General features: G+C 35.6%; 1 protein-coding gene across 25 annotated transcripts in view; it reads left to right on the top strand.

Moving 5' to 3' along the window:
* Positions 1-17,474, top strand: part of ZBTB20 (zinc finger and BTB domain containing 20) — a 770,585-nt gene that overhangs the window by 446,266 nt on the left and 306,845 nt on the right. The gene's annotated exons all lie outside the window — the stretch shown is intronic.

The raw sequence follows: 17,474 nt of genomic DNA, 5'->3' as shown, positions 1-17,474 counted from the left end.
AACTTTTCAAGGCCTTTTGCCTGAAAAAGCTCAGTGACCTTCAAATCTCTTTCCTGGTTAAGACTTAAAGCTGTCCTTTTCACATATTTGACTATTTTAGTCCATGTTTATACTGCCATCTTTCTGCACACCTGGACAAATACCGTGCCCCATCAGCTTGGCTTTTCCCTGTTCAGGAAAGTTTAATTCCATCCATAGACTTGTATAATTTATGGTGCACTCCTTGTTTCACATTATTCATCCATTCATTCAGCAAAACTCAATTGACCTTCCCCCATATACCAGGCATAGTGCGAGACACTGGGGCAAGCAAGTCATTTATAAAGGTGTTTGGCAGGGTTAGTCCTATTGCCCATTCCTAAGGAATGCTAACTGGTTCTCAGTGTTCACCACTGTCCATTTACCTTTAACTTCTCTAAGCCTATTTCCTTTCCTTGCAAATTTATACAAAAACCATGGCTACACCAGTTTTCTCACTTTCATCCATCTACCGTGTGTGTATAAAGCAGTTGCTTAGTGGCTCCCAGATGCAGATTTAACACTGGAGCCATCGGCCTGGTTAGTACTATGTGTATATGCTTGTGCGTGCCTGTGTGTGTGTGTGTGTGTGTATTGGGGAAAAGGGTGCGTAATAGACTTGGACGTTGAGAACTGTTTCCTACAGATCCAATTCAAGTAGTGCTGCAAGAATTGTACACAAAATATCTCCAGTGGTGCTGAGGCTGTCCTTTGGATAGTTTGTTGGCATGGTTGGCTGCATAGGAATGTATTGATACAGCACCACTTTTGTTTCTAAATTCCAATATTGTTTAATCATTTCTCCTTCTGGAGGTTGGCATTTTTACAGGCTCTTAGTTCTTTGGTTTTCAGCATTAATCCTAATGTTCTGTCTAAAGTATAGTAAAGGTTTCCTTGTTCTTCAGGCCACTATAGTGCTTGAGGGGGAGTCACCAGAAGTAATGATTTTGCTCTACTCCTTGGCAGTACAGCTACAACTAGACAGTGGGTCTAAATTGCAGGTTTTTCAAGAGATTGTGAGATCATATGAAGCCTCAGGGAACTGCTGAAATGCTCAGATTAATAGTCTAGATACAAGTTCATGAGTTCCATGAACATTTACTTTAGAGTTAGAAGAAACTCTAAGATCACGAAGTCACTATTAAATGTCAGGATAAACCACTTGGTTTTACTGGAGGAAAATGGTATCCATATAAGAAGCAAAATCCTGATATCTAAGATGAAGTTAATGTAGGATAACGAGGGAGCAGCCGTGAAACCTGTGGCAGTAATTTTGCCCTCTGTAGACTTTGTTTCGTGTAGCTGCTCTTTCCTTTTCGAAGTTCACATTGTAGACAAGTTTTTGTTTATTTAGATGAGTAGACAAACTCATGAAATGGCCTCAAGCAGCAAATGGTTTTGGATGCCAGATAGAGTGAACTAATCTTTGATTTATAAATGTGCTGTGATGTTAAAGGAATGGCTGCACTAACAATCAACTTTAACAAGGAATCAGGGGTTTGAGGATAAGAAGCTGAAATGGGTAAAAAAGAACAACAGTGCTAAGAACAAATGGCATGCCTGAAAAGTAAACGTCATCATTTGAAGGAAGATTGTGCAAAATCCAGCTTGAAAAGAATGAATGAGAGGGCCAACTTGATATGTTTTAAAGAGGGTTGATTGAGATAAGGTCTCAATTTGGCTTTGACAAGACTGTTGCTAAATGTGGGGAGAGTGGGGTTCATGTCGCCAAAAATCACATCTTTCAATCTTTATTTATGCTGAGCAAAGATAGCAAGAAGGTACATTTTCCTTCCTCATTACCAGACCTTTTTTTCTTTCTTTCTTTTTTTTGTCCCCAGACTATAAATCAGTTAACTAGGCAGAGTCATTTTCGAGAGCTCTCGTAGTGCCAAGAGACACCAAATGGTGAAGCAGATCAAAGGGACAAAGAATTACAGAGGCGCTGAGCCACTTTCTTAGGACCCTGAGTACAATATGAACAGTCTACTTAGCTCCAGGCCCCAAACCAAGTATTTTGCAGCAGACCTGGTCTGGATTTCTTGGGAAGTTCTCTCTGTTGCTTTTCATAGTTTAGATAATCCACGTGAACAATCCTGATTAAATCAGTTGCCCCTAAGCTATGGGCAAAAGCATAAATGGCTTTCAGAAGAGAATGGTCCACAAGCCTGCCTCTCTCTCTCTTCCTTCTTCTCTCTTTTCTTTTTTCTATTTATATATTTTCTTGTCTTATTAGTCACTAAGATTCATTTTTTTCTCTCTAAAATTCTCTCTGTCCAGTGTAATATAAGTAGAGAGTATTACTGAAAAGGTGCTGTTCCCCTCGTCGTTTCGTGATTCGGGTTTTGATTTTGAATTTGCATGCCCTGTCTTCTTGTTCTGATTATGAGCAGTTTTTTGAAAGGCTGTTATCTAGGCTGTGGTTATCAAACAATACTATGGAAGGTCACCAGGCATTTGTTTCTCATGTCCGATTTGTTTTAAACCAGGCAATTACTCTATTATTTAATAATCCTTACCTCAAAGTTCACTTGAAAGAAAGCTCATAAGATTTAAGGGGAAAAAAAATCCCTAAAAATAAAAGTTAGGCTAGGCTAGGCCAGGGTGGGAAATTCCATTGTGGCTAGAAGCCCATGGCAGGTAGAGTGGAATTTAATGAAGGAAACTGCTGTGTTTTTGTGTCTTTCTGTATGTTTTTCCTTTAAAACCAAGAGCTGGGCAGGCATCCCATTCGACCTGACGTGACCCAAGCAAATTGCTTCTTATATAAAAACAACTGCAGACTTTGAGAATGTGAAAATGCACTGTATCCTTCTCCAACTGAGAGAAACGAAAGCCTGAGAACAGGACGGTCCTGTCAATACTCGTTGAGCAGAACTATCACTCAAACCTGATAAACGAAGGTTAGGACAGGCTTCCTGATGCCAGAGGGATTCATTATAAGTTGGACTTCTTTATTTATTTTTTATTTTCTTAAACAAGCACAAGTGGTAGATGGACAATGCATTTTTTAAAGGCGTGTTTTATGTAGGAAATGGCAGTATGCACATTTTTTAAAAGTCTTTTCCTAGAACTAGCGTTTTTAATTTTTTTTAAAAAACTAATATTAAATAAAAAGAAGAGACAAAAAGGAGCACTTTCCGTTTCTGCCACAGTCTTGGACAAGCAAAGGAGAAGCGATTCAGGGTGTGTCCACTGATATTGCATTCAGATGTGTTGTCTTGGCTTGTGTACTGACAGATTTATTTAAAAAACAAAGTTTAAAAAATGCATTGTGTGCTAGTGAAGTCACTTCATAAATCTTTTCCTTTATGAATTATTTTGATCACAAGCCTCGTTGTTTGAATCACTGAAGGACTATTCTCCCTAAAAGAAAAATGCCTTCATTTTCAAACTGTCAGTTCAAAAGCCAGCAACTTCCCCTGAACAGCATGCGGGGATCCAGAGGGGCAGAGAAAAAGGGACCACGTGAGTCCTGACTCTAACATAAAGTATAATCCAGTTTAGATTTGCTATGGTTCACAGAAGAGATATGTTTGAAAATTTGGACCCAGAGTCCTTTCTTTTCTAATAGATGACTTAGTTTGAAATGGTGATTCTGCTTCAGGAAAAAAACAAACAAACAAGGGAACACAGCCTTTGATGCAGCTGGTCCGTCAGAGGGCGGAAGGTCAGAATTAGAATACTCTTCAAGCTGTTGCTGAATAATGAAGGGTAGGGCTTCCTAGCTGGGCAGTGACCACAGTCCCCTGGGAGTACAGAGGACAAATATTACCTAATGTGTATAAAGACTTTAAAAGTTAAGCTGATTACAAACTGAGAGAGGAACGTTGGATGAGGCAGCAAGGACCGAGTTGTACCAGGGGGACCTGATAGGAACCATAGGGCTCCAGTTGGCCCTCAGTCCTCAGGGTTAAAGTGATGGTACCAACAGGAAGTCAGTCAGGTTCTTGAAATGAACAGCCTGCGTGAAATCATTACAAAGAAGAGAGAAAAGCAAAATAGCACATTGGAATATATGCATATGTAGAGACTGTTGTGATAAACTGGATGAAGAGTATACTTTAGGGGACTGTGATGGGTAAGAATCTCCCCAACCAAAGTGTAATGAGCTTCTAGCTAAAGACCTTGTCTTGTTCTTCATTTGTTTTCCACAAGCACCTAGAATGTTGTTGAGACATAAAAGTAAATAATTAATAATTAGTCTATTGTATCAATTCGCCAAGGTCAGATTTGTCAGAGGAGTGATTGGTGGTTCCAGGTTAAATACTGGAGGCTCTCTGGAAGAGACGGATTTGAAACTGATTTTTAAAGGACAGAAATGGGCAGACTGTTTCAGTTTCATTGATTTCAGAGGTATTTCTTGACCATTTACTGCTTCAATCTGAGGTCTCCATTTTACCGCTGCTCCAGGAAATGAGCAAGAATTTTACAGGAAGGATGGAGAGCAAGTTTACATGACAGAGGAAGCAAGTTGCTAACGTAGAAAATGGGAAGAATATTAATAGGAGATGTATATTGTTAGAACACGTGATGACTGAATGAGTTTGATCTCAGTTCTCAGGAGGCAATAAGAGGGAATGGTTGGAATATGACTCTGGAGTCTGACTACCTGAGCTACTATATAAGTTCATCCATCTAAAATACTTAGCAAATGTCTGTATTAGAATAAGTCTTTAAAAATGATGAGGATGGAGTTACCCATTTTCCCTGCACAACTGTACCACATGTTCAGAATCTCTGTCATAACCAGAAATATCTCATACCACTAATCTCTCAAGCACGTTCCTTAAGGTGGTTTTCTTTATTTGTAACTCTATTTAATCTCACTCATATAGATTATTGTTTTGAATTTTATTATACAAATATTCATTGGCCATATTTAGTAAGTGGAATACTACCATTTTCACTGTGAACGATTAAAAAAAAATGACACGAATAAAAGTCTTTTCTCACAAGGAACAAGCAGTTTATTAGGAGGAGAAAGCCTATTGATACTTTGATTATAATTCAATTTTCCAAATCAATTTCTAATACTATTTACTATAAAACTGTACCTTTGATAGTTCTGATTTTGGTAATGGAGCAGTAACTTGTACTATCCCAGGACAAACATTTCCATAGATAACCATTTTAAACTCTGGTTATGATTTTTTTAAAAACAACTAAACTACAGTTAAAAACTTATAAACAATTATTTGAAAGCATTGAAAAAGTGACCAAAAACAGACAGAATCAGGAATGAACTGTACTGGGTGAATCCACATTTCTTACAGCTTTTCCCCTCAAGAAACTCCCCAGTCTGTGTGGTGTGAGTCAGTTAGAATTCAATCAGCAAGCCATAATCTTACTGGTTTGAAGTGTCAGAGGATGGAGTTTGGCATTGGCAGAATACCTGAAATTGAGGGAGGAAATCTTGGAAAGGATGGAGCCACGGAGGGAGGGCACCCATAAATCTGCATATAAACTCTCCTAATGTCTTGGCTGACTTGGTAACTGTGCTTGTGGAAGGACGTCTATAAGGACTTGGAGGAAGGGAACAACTAGAAGGCTAAAAGAGCTGAGTAAATATGTCTGGTGAAGGGGAGACAAAATTAGAAATTTGAGTTTTACTAGGTTAGCAGGGTTGGGTAAACATCTAAAGCTTTACTTAAAACCCAGTAAGGCCACACCTTAGCAATATAGATGATGAGCTAAGGCCAAGAAATTAATTCAAGGGGCCAACCTGGTGGCATAGTGATTAAGTTCACATGTTCCAGGACTTTGCTGATTTGGATCCCAGACACGGACCTATGCGCTGCTTATCAAGCCATGCTGTGGCAGGCATCCCACATATAACATAGAGTAAGATGGGCATGGATGTTAGCTCAGGGCCAGTCTTCCTCAGCAAAAAGAGGAAGATTGGTGGCAGATTTTAGCTCAGGGCTAATCTTCCTAAAAAATAATAATAATAATAACTCAAGAAAAAGGGACAAAACTGCATCATTAAAAGGCCCTAACAAAGCATAAAACTAAGCTACCACAATGTCAAAGTGGTCAACCAGTAATTTAATTGCATGCTAGAACAAAAATCCATTCCTTAGAAAAAGATAACAGAACCCAGAATCTCTACAACATATCATACACAAGGTCCAAATACAGTTAAATAATGACTGGACATGGAAACAGGGAAATGTGATCTCTAACTTAAAAAAAAAAAACAGAGCAGTCAATAGAAACAAATTCCTAGATGATCCAGATGTTTCAATTAGCAGACAAGGACTTGAAAGAAAATGTGATCATAATGAGGGAACAAATGAGGAAATAAGAAGAGAAATGGAAATTATCAAAAGAACCGAAAACTTAAGGGACAATATCTGAAACAAAGAAACAAAAAAATAATTGGAGAGGCTTAACAGCAGATTGAAGATGGCATAAGAAAGGGTCAGTAAACTTAAATATAGATCAATAGACATTACTAGTATAAAGAACAGAGAGAAAAAGGACTGAAAAAACATTCAGTGTCAGTGATCTGTAGAATGATATAAGACAGTCTAATATTCTTTTCTCAGAAGAAAACAAATGGAGTTATTAAAAAGCACTAAAGGGTTAAAATAAAATATCCAAAATAAAAATATTTCATCGGAGAAGCTTAACAGCAGATTGGAGATGCAGAAGAGAGAATGGGACAAAAGTGATATTTGAAAGAATGATAGCTAAAAATGACCAAAATTTGGTGAAAAAGCAAAATTATAGAAGGAAAATCCCATGTAGACGTTGTTGTCAAACTTCCATATGCCAGAGATAAAAAGAAAACTCTTGAAAGCAGCCATAGGGATGTGGGAGAATAGATTGCCAAAGAGGATCAAATAAGTACCTCACTGTAAATGATGGAGGCTAGAAACAATGGAGTGCCATTTTTTAAGTGATTAAAAACTACTAAGCCAGAATTATATACAGCAAAGAAATCTTCCAATAATGAAAAAATAAAGAATTTTCATATAAACAAAATTTGTTGTCAGCAGAACTCTTACAAGAAATGTGAAAGGAGGTTCTTCAGGTTGAAGGGAAATGAGATCAGATGGAAACTGGGTTTAAAAAAGAATGAAAATCACAAATTGTAGATATCTAAGTACATGTAAAGAAATATCTTCTGTTAACTTTTTTTAAAAAGCTGACTGTTTAATGCATAAATTATAACATTTTGTCATGGGTCTATATTATTTATGGACTTAAAATGTATTAAAAAATTGCAAAAGACAGAGTGCTGGTAAATAGAATTATACTCTTGTAAGACTCATAAATTTAGGTGAAGTGGTACAATATTAACTCAAGTAAACAGTGATAAAGAGGCATATAGTGATCCCCAGAACAGCTGCTGAAAACTATTACAAGAAAGTACAGCTAAAAAGCCAATAGGGGGGTTAGAATAGAAAATAAAATACCAATTTAACCCATTAGAAAAATAAAGGAAAGCAGAGACACAAAAAAAGGAAAAAAATAGAAAGCCATTAATGAGAAGGTAAATCTAAACTCAACTGTAGCAATAATTCCATTTAATGTAAATGGTCTAATCTCTATTATTAAAAGGCAGAGACTATCAGATTGGATAAAAAAAGTAAGATTTGACTCTGTATTGTCTACAAGGAATGCACTTTAAGTATGAAGATATCCATATCTTGAGAGTAAAAGGATGGGGAGATTTATACAATACAAACAGTTAAGCATAAGAAAGCTGGATTAGCTATGTTACTATTAGAGTAGACTTTAAGAAAAGGGCTACTATTAGAGATGGAGGGATATTTTATAATGATAAGTGTCATTTTATCATGAAGATGTATGTAATAAACATATACACAGAAACTGACAGAAAAAGAGAGGAATAGAGAAATCCATAATAACAACTGGAGAGTTTAATACCCTTCTCCCAGTACTTGATAGAATAAGTAGACAGAAAATCAGTAAGGATATACCAGATATTAAAAATGCTATCAGGCACCTTGAGCTATTTGACATTTATAGAAGACTAGCCATACCTGAAAAATATGCACTGTATACAACTGCACGTGGAAGTTTTGTCAAAGTAGACCACAATCTGGGCCATCAAATGAGTTTCAAACATTTTCAAAAGATTGAGATACTACATAATATGTTTTCTGATCATAATGCTATTAAATTAGAAATTGTGTATATATATATATATATATATATAAGACCACTTGGAAATTGAACAACAAACTTCTAAATACCCCATAGTTGAAAAAATAAAGTTATGAGGGAAATTACAAAATATCTTAAATCAAAGTATACTGAAAATGTAATATTTTGAAATTTAGGTAAATTGTGAAATTTACGTAAAGAAGGGATTAGCAGAAATTTAGAGCTTTCATTCCTAAATCAGAAGAAATAAGAAAGATTTAAAATCAGTGGCATAGTTTTCCTCTTTAATAATGTAGAAAAATATGGTCATATGAAACCATAAAGTAGTAGAAGGAGAGAAATAAATAACAAGACAATAATCCAAAATGGAAAACAAACAATAAAGATTTACAAAAGCAAAACTTGATTCTTTGAAAAGATAAATAAAATTGGCAAGCCTCTAGTAAGAACAATCAAGAAAAGATACAAATGGCCAAATCAGTAACTAAAGAGGGGATATCATTACATATCATACAGATATTGAAAGGATAACAAGGGAATATTATGAAAACTTCATGTGAATAATATCAACAACTTTGATGAAATAAATTCCTTAAAAACGTGGCCAAAACTGACACAGGAAACATAGAAAATCTGTATAACCCTATGTTTATTAAAGAAATTGAATTTGTTACCAAAAACATTCCTAAAAAGACAACCTCAGGCCCAGATAGTTTCCCTGGAGAATTCTATTAAACATTTAAAGAGGAAATAATATTAATCCGACACAAACTTTCAGAAAATATAGAAGGAAAAACACTTCCTGGCTTGTTTTATGAGCCCAGCATAATCTTCTTAGCAAAAACTGAAAAAGATATAAAAAAAATTACAGGCTAGTATCCCTCGTGAGTCTAGACACAATAATCTTTGAAAAATAATAGCAAATAAAGTCCAGCAATATGTAAGATAGGTAATACCTCATGACCATGTGGAGTTTATCTCAGCAATGCAAGTTTAGTTTAACATTTGAAAATAAATCAATGTAAATTCACCAGAATGAAGGAGAAAAATAGGATCTTCTCAATAGATGCAGGAAAAGCATTTGAAATAATTTAACAGGCATTTATAATAAACACTCAGAAAACTTGAAGAGACAGGAACTTCCTCAATCTGATGAAGGGCTTCTGTGAAAACCTACAGTTCATATCATACTTAATGATAAGAGACTGAATGATAACTTTCCACCTAAGATCTAGTAAAAGGCAAGGATATCTCTTACTATCTCTGTTCAATATTGTACTAAAAATTCTAGCCAGAGTAATAAAGCAAGAAAAAATAAATTAAAGGTATATAGATAGGAAAGGAAGTGAAACTGTTTTTATACACTTATTCCTTGATTATTCACAATAGAAAATCTTATGGACTATACAAAGCAACTACTGGAGCTAACAAGTGGATGTGGGAAGGTCACAGGATCAATATACAAAAATTGATTATATTTTTGTGTGGTAGTGGCAAATAATTTGAATATGAAATTTTAAAGTCAATTTGCAATAGCATAAAAATACAAAATACTTAGAAATAAGCTCAATAAAGGAATATGAGGCCTCTACATTCAAAACTAAAAGGCCTTAGAGAAATATACATTGCTCATGAATTAACACTCAATGTTGTTAAAGTTTCATTTCTTTTCAAATTGATCTCTAGAGTCAATGCAATCTGAGCAAAGACCTCCACATTTTTTTCTAACCTTTAGAGAAGTTGTCAAGTTGACTTTAAAATTCATATGGAATTGCAAATAACCTAGAAAATAAGAACAAAGTTGGAGCACTCACACTATCTAATTTCAAAACTGTCTATAAATATATAGTAACAAAGACAGATTATACCACCCCCACCAAAAAAACCCCACACATTTGTCATTGTAACAGAACAGAGAGAGAGTCCAGAAATCAACTCCAAACAAATGGTCAATTGATATCAACAAAGGTGACAATGTAGGTTAACTGGGAGAAGGAAAACATTTGCCACAAACAGTGCTTGAAAAACTAGATAAACATATGGAAAAATGTTAAACTTTGGCCTATATCTCACACTACACATGAAAATTAATTTTATATGTATTAAACACCTGCAAAGAACTAAGATGGTAATGCATCCATAATGACACATAGGGGAAAAAAATCTCTTAACTTTGGAGTAGGCAAAGACTGTTTAGAGGATACAGAAATCCCTAGACCTAAAAGAAAAAAATGATGTCAGACCTCATCTGAATTAAAAACTTCTCATTATCAAAATACAATATTAAGAAAACAAAAAGGCAAGCAACAGACTGGGTGAAAATATTTGCAATACATATATCCACATATCCAGACTATGTAAGGAATGCCTAAAAATCAATAACAAATAAACAAAATTTTAAAAAGGGCAAATGACTTGGATAGGCACTTCAGAATGGAAGGTCTAAGAGCAACCAATAAGCTCAGAAAAAGTTACTCAGCATCATTAGTCATCAGGGAAATTCAAATTAAAACCAGAGCGAGATCATAGTTCCTGCTTACTAGAATGACTAAAATAGAAAAGACTGACACATTCAAGTGTTGGCAAGGATGTGGAATACTTCGCATTCTTAACAGTTAAACGTATGCCTACCCTATGATTTGGTAATTGCATTCCTGGGTATTTACCAAAAAGAAATGAAAACTGTGCCCTCAAAAAGACTTGTATAAGAATGTTTCCAATATCTTTATTCATAATTGCCTAAAAATGGAAACACCCAAATATAGCAAATGGATATGCAAAATGTGGTATATTCATAGAATAGAATGCTCATAAGCAAACAAAACAAAGTGGACTATAATAGAGGCAAGAATGTGGATGAATTTCCGAAACATGTTGTGCAAAAGAAACCAGGACCCAAAAGACTACACATTGTATGATTCCATTTGTATGAAGGCAAAACTAATCTATGGTGATAAAAATCAGAATATTGGTTGTTTATGAGAGGTGGGAATTGACTGGAAGAGGGTATTGAGGAACTTTCTATATCTCAGTCAGGATGGTGGTTACACAGGTATATACATTTATCAAAACTCTTTGTATTTTACACTTTAAAATCCATGAATTTTGCTTTATGTAAATTTTACCTCAATTTTTTTTTAAAAAAAAGTATGTGCTTTAACTGAATCAACTCTCGCCTGAAGTGTTTCATCCATTTTGCTAACAATTTCCCCAGACCCTTTGATTAACCCTCAAAGCTTTGTTGAAACTTTTCTGCCTATTGCCTTGATTCTAAGAGATGTGATGGAACATACATTGTCAAGATTTGGAACCCCGGGGAATGTTCGAGGTTAAGGAAAGAGGTACCTGATAAAAAGCCCAGATATGGCCTTGGGCAGGCATTGCTACTTCGAGCAAGTTTTCCCTGCTCTGTTCAGTTTTTTCTTTCATAAATGATAATGTTTTCTAAATGTGCTTCATTTCTTGAGCAAGAAGGAGAAAGTCCTTCACATTTACTTCTTGTTTGATTACATATTGTAAAGTTAATAGCAAACTCTAGTTTAAAAACTTCAAAGAATGTCCAGGCTTTTTAATTTTTCCTTCTTACTGCTGTCCAAGTAATACTTTTGTTTATTTTCTGGTTTACTCTGTACTTTTAAATACTCATAGCCAAAGAAAAGAGTAATTGAATATTCAAAGCTGACAATAGTGAGATTTCAGTTTCTTTACAAATATAGGCTTTTACCACTTCCCTGTGTTTAACTGTGAAGCTGGTGTTCTGGCAGTATGATCATATGATTGAGAATTCAGCTTCAGCTAAAACAGTTTTTTGTCTTTAGCTTATACAGGTGTCATCAAGTCTTGTCTTCTTTTACTCCTCTCCACCCACCCCCAATAAATACTGCCCAAGTCTGACTGTAATACAGCTCTTCCTTTGTAGTGAATATTTATTAAACTACTTAATACCTGAATTATGAAATGTAGACAAGAGCACGTTAACCTGGCTGAGTTACTTCCTTTCTTTTTTTTCCTTTTAACACATATTCTAGCCCAGTCTATCAACGCCAGATGGCAATTACATTTTGATACACTGAATATTTACCAAGTCATGTGGTGTGCTTTTGAAGTATTTTTCTTTTTACCCTTTCCATCAAATGAGCTGACTCATCCCTCATTCATTTATTCTTGCTTTTAACAAGTTGCATTTTTAGAAACTTGACTTCAGCTTTATCAAAATGATAAACGATGTTTTAAAATGATGCATCAGAAGTTCTGAAGGGCTGACTACATCTTACGTCCTATGGCTATCATGTATATTGTTTAATTTTTAAATATTATTAATGTACCAATTTTCCTCACATATTTTAATGAAACTTTACTCCAACTACATTATTGTGTTAGCATAGAGGAATGTGGTGGGAGTATATTTGTACTTAGACAGCTTTAGGATATTCATGCAATTAAAGCATTTATGGCTGAAATAGCTTAAAATGACCATGAAAATAACAACTGAGCAACTGATATTTATGTTCAAGTCCTAAATAAAGAGTCTCATAATTCAGGTCTAGTGAAAGATCCAACCTATTAGAAATAGGTGCAAGCCTAATAAAGTAATCGTAATGAGAAAAAGAAGAAAACAAAAAGGACCCCAGGATACTATGACCCTCATGTTTTCTTCTTGTTTTCTTGGTCTTCATAAAAATATGCATTTGTGGGAGCAGTCTCAGGATATTTCTGTAAATAAATGCAGATATTCCTTAATCTAGGGATATGAAAAATAAAAGAAGAAAGTATTGATGGATAAAAGTAAATGGCATTGAAAAATGTGGGTGGAGGCCAATGCATATTCTAAGAATTCTTCCTGGCCTATTGATCTGTGAAGACTGTTTTCAGTTATTATTTAAGTTTTTATGGCTACTTGTCAATGATTTTTCAGAAATAGTAGAGAGTATTGTGTGTCTTAAGAAGTTAAGAATCAAGGCTTTATATAAAAGAGTGGGAGTTTTCTTTGTGAATAATTTTTTCAAAATTATTATAGTTTCTTTCCTTTTGAAAAGCAGACATTAGGGATATTTGGAGAGATTCAAACAAAGAAATATGAAAGGACCTATTCAGTTTTTACCAAAAATCTCCCATGATACTCTTATCCATTATATGTTCTAGGTCTGTTGTGTAATTAAAATTGCTTCTATCTTTTGTGTGTGTGCGTGACACATTTTGTATAGTGCCTAGTCTGGAGTAGTTCTCAAAAGTATTGATTGCTTTGTTAATTTGTTAATGCGTGTAAAACTCTAAGCGTAGTGCCCGAAACATAGTGTGTGTTCAGTTATTCATTATTCTTGTACTAATATTGCTGCTGTTATTATTGCTACTTTGAAAAGGAAATCTCTAACCAGCCTTTAGAAGTTATTTCATTTAGCTTATCCTTTCATGAAAGATTTGGGAACGATACAATTTACCTAGTGTCAATTTAAAGTAACTTGAGTTATATTCTAGAGGCAAAAAAAAGGGGGACATTCTAGGAGCAAAACACCACCAACATGACTGAATTCATTAAAGTTTGACTTAGAATTATTTTCTATGTGTGTGTAGAACTTGAGATCAAATAAATGTTATCCCTGTGACACATGTGGAATTTCTCTCTCTGTCAACTTTGTCAGCTTGTTCACCTACATGACCCTCTAAAAGAGGAAGTACATCCTGATGAAGTATGCCCATGAGTCACAAAGCAGACTTAAGTCCATTATGCAGCCTTTCAGGTTTTGTCGCTCTATAACGCTGTTAGTGCTTTCTTTAGAAAAGACTCTCATGGAACTCCACATTCTCTTATTAAATGAGCCCAGAAGATTTTCCACTAACCTTTCACTTTTAATCACCCTTTTGTGTGTAATCAGCTTCTCAAGAACTGAAATTTCTGGAGTCTATTTATCTTCTTTATTTTATGAATTTCACTTGAATGATTCTAACTTCATGGAGACTCATCTGATTGAACGGCAGCATTTTGTATTCAGTCAGCAAGAAAATTAGTAGTGAAAGCATTGTGGTGGGCATACACACAAAAAAGGAAGGTTTTCCACGTAGTTTATATTGTATTCCTTTCCCCAGGGTAGAGTAACAATGAAAGAAAAACATGTCTTCCTTGGCTCCTTGGCCAGATTAAACCGTGGGGTAATTAAGTTATTGAATTATTTGGGGAGATAGGAAATGGATGGACATAGGTGAAATTTTTGAACTGTGAGACACTTCAAATGTGATGAGGATCATTTTATGTAGCAACCTATTGGTCAACTGCTTAAAGCTGTATTACTTTTAATCTTTAGATATTTAATTTCTGAGCCTGATGGTTAGTCAAAAGGATGGGAGTTGGAATAAATCATGCCGTTTGCCTTACTTTATTTTGGGAGGCACTACTTTCTGTATCTGCATTGCTTGCATTTGTTGCCTTTTGGTTGAAACTTAGTGATAATCCTCTGACAACGTCAATGATCTTCACCTACTGTATTTGTGAACTTTGAAATACATAGGGACAAATTCCAGTCAAGCTCAAACGTTTGGTTTTTCTAAATTCTCTCTGTATTTCGGATGGAATTTCGTTCCTCTATTACGCTGTTGTTCTAAAGGATTATTGTGTGCAGTTGATCAAGTGCTATCTTTTAGAGGGCAGCCTTTCAGTGCCGTGTAATGTAACCTTATTATTGCATACAGCACAAATTAATAAAGTTTATTAACTGTACTTTTACGAATGGCATTTTCTAAAGTTAAATATTACCATTCTGTTCTATCACTACTTGGAAGACTGTTCCGATATGGTGAGTTTTCCTTTAACAAGAAAAGATTGTCATGTCTCCTCATTTATCCAATGATACTTAGTGCATTAGGTCTTTGAAAGTATTAACTGTGAAAATGTATATAAAATGCTTAGCAAAGTGTGGTACACAAAAAGCCTTCAGTAAATGGTTCCTATTGTTATTACGTATAATATGTTTATAGTTATTAATGATATTAAAATACTAATAATAGTGTGATTAGTACAATGTCTAGTGTGTAATAAATAATAAACATTAATTATGTTAATTAATAGATTCCTTAGTAAATTTTTTATTAAACTGTGGTGCTCAGACAAAAATGTAAGGAATATCATAATGAATTCAATACTACAGGTAGGATAACTAGTCAAAACATGACACAAAATTTATTTAAAATTTACATGTAAAGTACATCTTTTTACCCTTCTGATAGACAACCATATCAAAGTACAAGTAGAGAACATGTTCTATAATGTGGGAACACTAATCACCAGAGGCTGGTGAAAAATCTCTAAGATTAACCTTAAAAATAATCTAGTATTGGGGCTGACCTGGTGGCGCAGCTATTGGGTTCACTTGGGCAGCCTGAGATTCGCCCATTGGGATCCCAGGTGCAGACCTGCACACTGCTTGACAAGCCAGGCTGTGGCAGGCGTCCCACATATAGAGTGGAGGAAGATGGGCACAGATGTTAGCTCAGGGCCAGTCTTCCTCAGCAAAAAAAAAAAAAAGAGAGAGAGAGAGAGAGAGGATTGGTGGCAGATATTAGCTCAGGGCTAATCTTCCTGAAAAAAAAAAACTAGTAATATCTTCTTTTTCTTACTTCTCACCTTCAATTTTTTTTGTTTTTTTGAGGAAGATTAGCACTGAGCTAACTGCTGCCAATCCTCCTCTTTTTGCTGAGGAAGACTGACCCTGAGCTAACATCCATGCCCATCTTCCTCCACTTTATACGTGGGATGCCTACCACAGCATGCCTTTTGCCAGGAGGTGCCATGTCAGCACCCAGGATCCCAACCAGTGAACCCTGGGCTGCCGAGAAGGGGAACATGCAGACTTAACTGCTGCACCACCAGGCTGGCCCCTCAGGTTTTTTTTAAATGATGGAAGTTAGAGATTAGTCCTTTTTCTTCCACCCAAAAATTTTATCAATTAGTAAATGAAAAGATATCAACCAAATACCATCTGGTCAATTGTCCAGTGATTGTTGCAGACGGTGAGTGCTCTCAGGATTAAATATCTTTCCTTTGTCTCATACAAATGTCATGATACTAACTCGTTACCCCAGATCCAGTTTAGAGAGATACTACAGAAGTACTGAGTACTTACTAAGTACCTGCATAGTATACGTAAGACAGGTTTCATAGGTAATCATCATTTTAGACATGACTAAACCGAGGTTTAAACAGGTTGGCTAACTTGCTCAAGGTCACACTGGTAATAGGTTAGTGGAGCTTGGGTTCAAATTCACAGCTGTCTGAGCCTAAGTCCCTGCTTTTCCTAGCAGATCAAATTGCTTCTTTCACTTAAACTAAGTAAATTGCCAAAAGCTTTTCCCAGAAGTTGAACCTCACTTTAGACTTTTGAGACCCCCAGCTGCCACCTCTGGCTTCCTATTCTTAGATCCATTACCTTTGAGTTACTGAAGGAAGAGCTACAGAGGTGGAGGGAAGAAGAAAAGGAAGGTTGTAAGAGAGGGAATGACGAACTTTCCCCTTCAGCTTCCTCTCGATGATGACTTTTACCTTTATTCCCAAGAGGGAAAATGGAAAGTCCTTCCTTCTTGGGAAGTGTGAAGCTGCCTTGACTAAGTTCCTTCCGATCAGTGATTAACTAGCACCTCTGGCCCAGAATTCGAAATCTTTTCTTTTCCCTTCTAAAGGTAACTCTTAAACCTTCCCTTTTACTTAATCTGCATATTGTACTGAGGTTATTTATCTTCCAATGTTTTGCAGGTTCCCTTAGGAATCCCCTTAGCAACTGACTTCCATACAAACTGCCTGGGAAAGTTTAAGGGGATCAAATCCCTTGTAACTAAACAAAATAGAGGGTTTGAACGGAAATTTAATAGCAAATTAGACTGGCATCATTACCGGACGATGAATGAGACTTTTGTTTTCTTTACATTTACAATATAAAAGTCAACTAACTCTCCTTTATGCAATAGACTGGAAGAAAGAGATTATTCTATTTTTTGGCTTATTGTGCAATATAGCTTGCTTTCACCACATTTTATCAATACAAGCTCCAAAGCAAATCTTAAACTTAAACTCTTTCCCATTGCCACTGCCTGTAGTCTGTTGCCTTGACTGGCAAACGTTCTGAATGGAGTTTTCATGAGGAAGGAGAAGTTTTCACTAGAAGGCAGTAGACTCCTTCTCCAAATACAAACACTAGTACCAGCGAGAAAAAAATATACCTTGCATTCTCTTTAAACTAGAGCTTCCACTTTTCTTGATTCCCACGTAGACATTTTCCAAACTTCTTCCATCCGCCATAATCCTACTGAGAGAGGACATCAAGATAAAGGCT

The sequence above is a fragment of the Equus quagga genome, chromosome 4 (assembly GCF_021613505.1).
Source record: "Equus quagga isolate Etosha38 chromosome 4, UCLA_HA_Equagga_1.0, whole genome shotgun sequence".
Taxonomy (NCBI): domain Eukaryota; kingdom Metazoa; phylum Chordata; class Mammalia; order Perissodactyla; family Equidae; genus Equus; species Equus quagga.
This window is presented reverse-complemented; position numbering and strand designations above follow the sequence as displayed.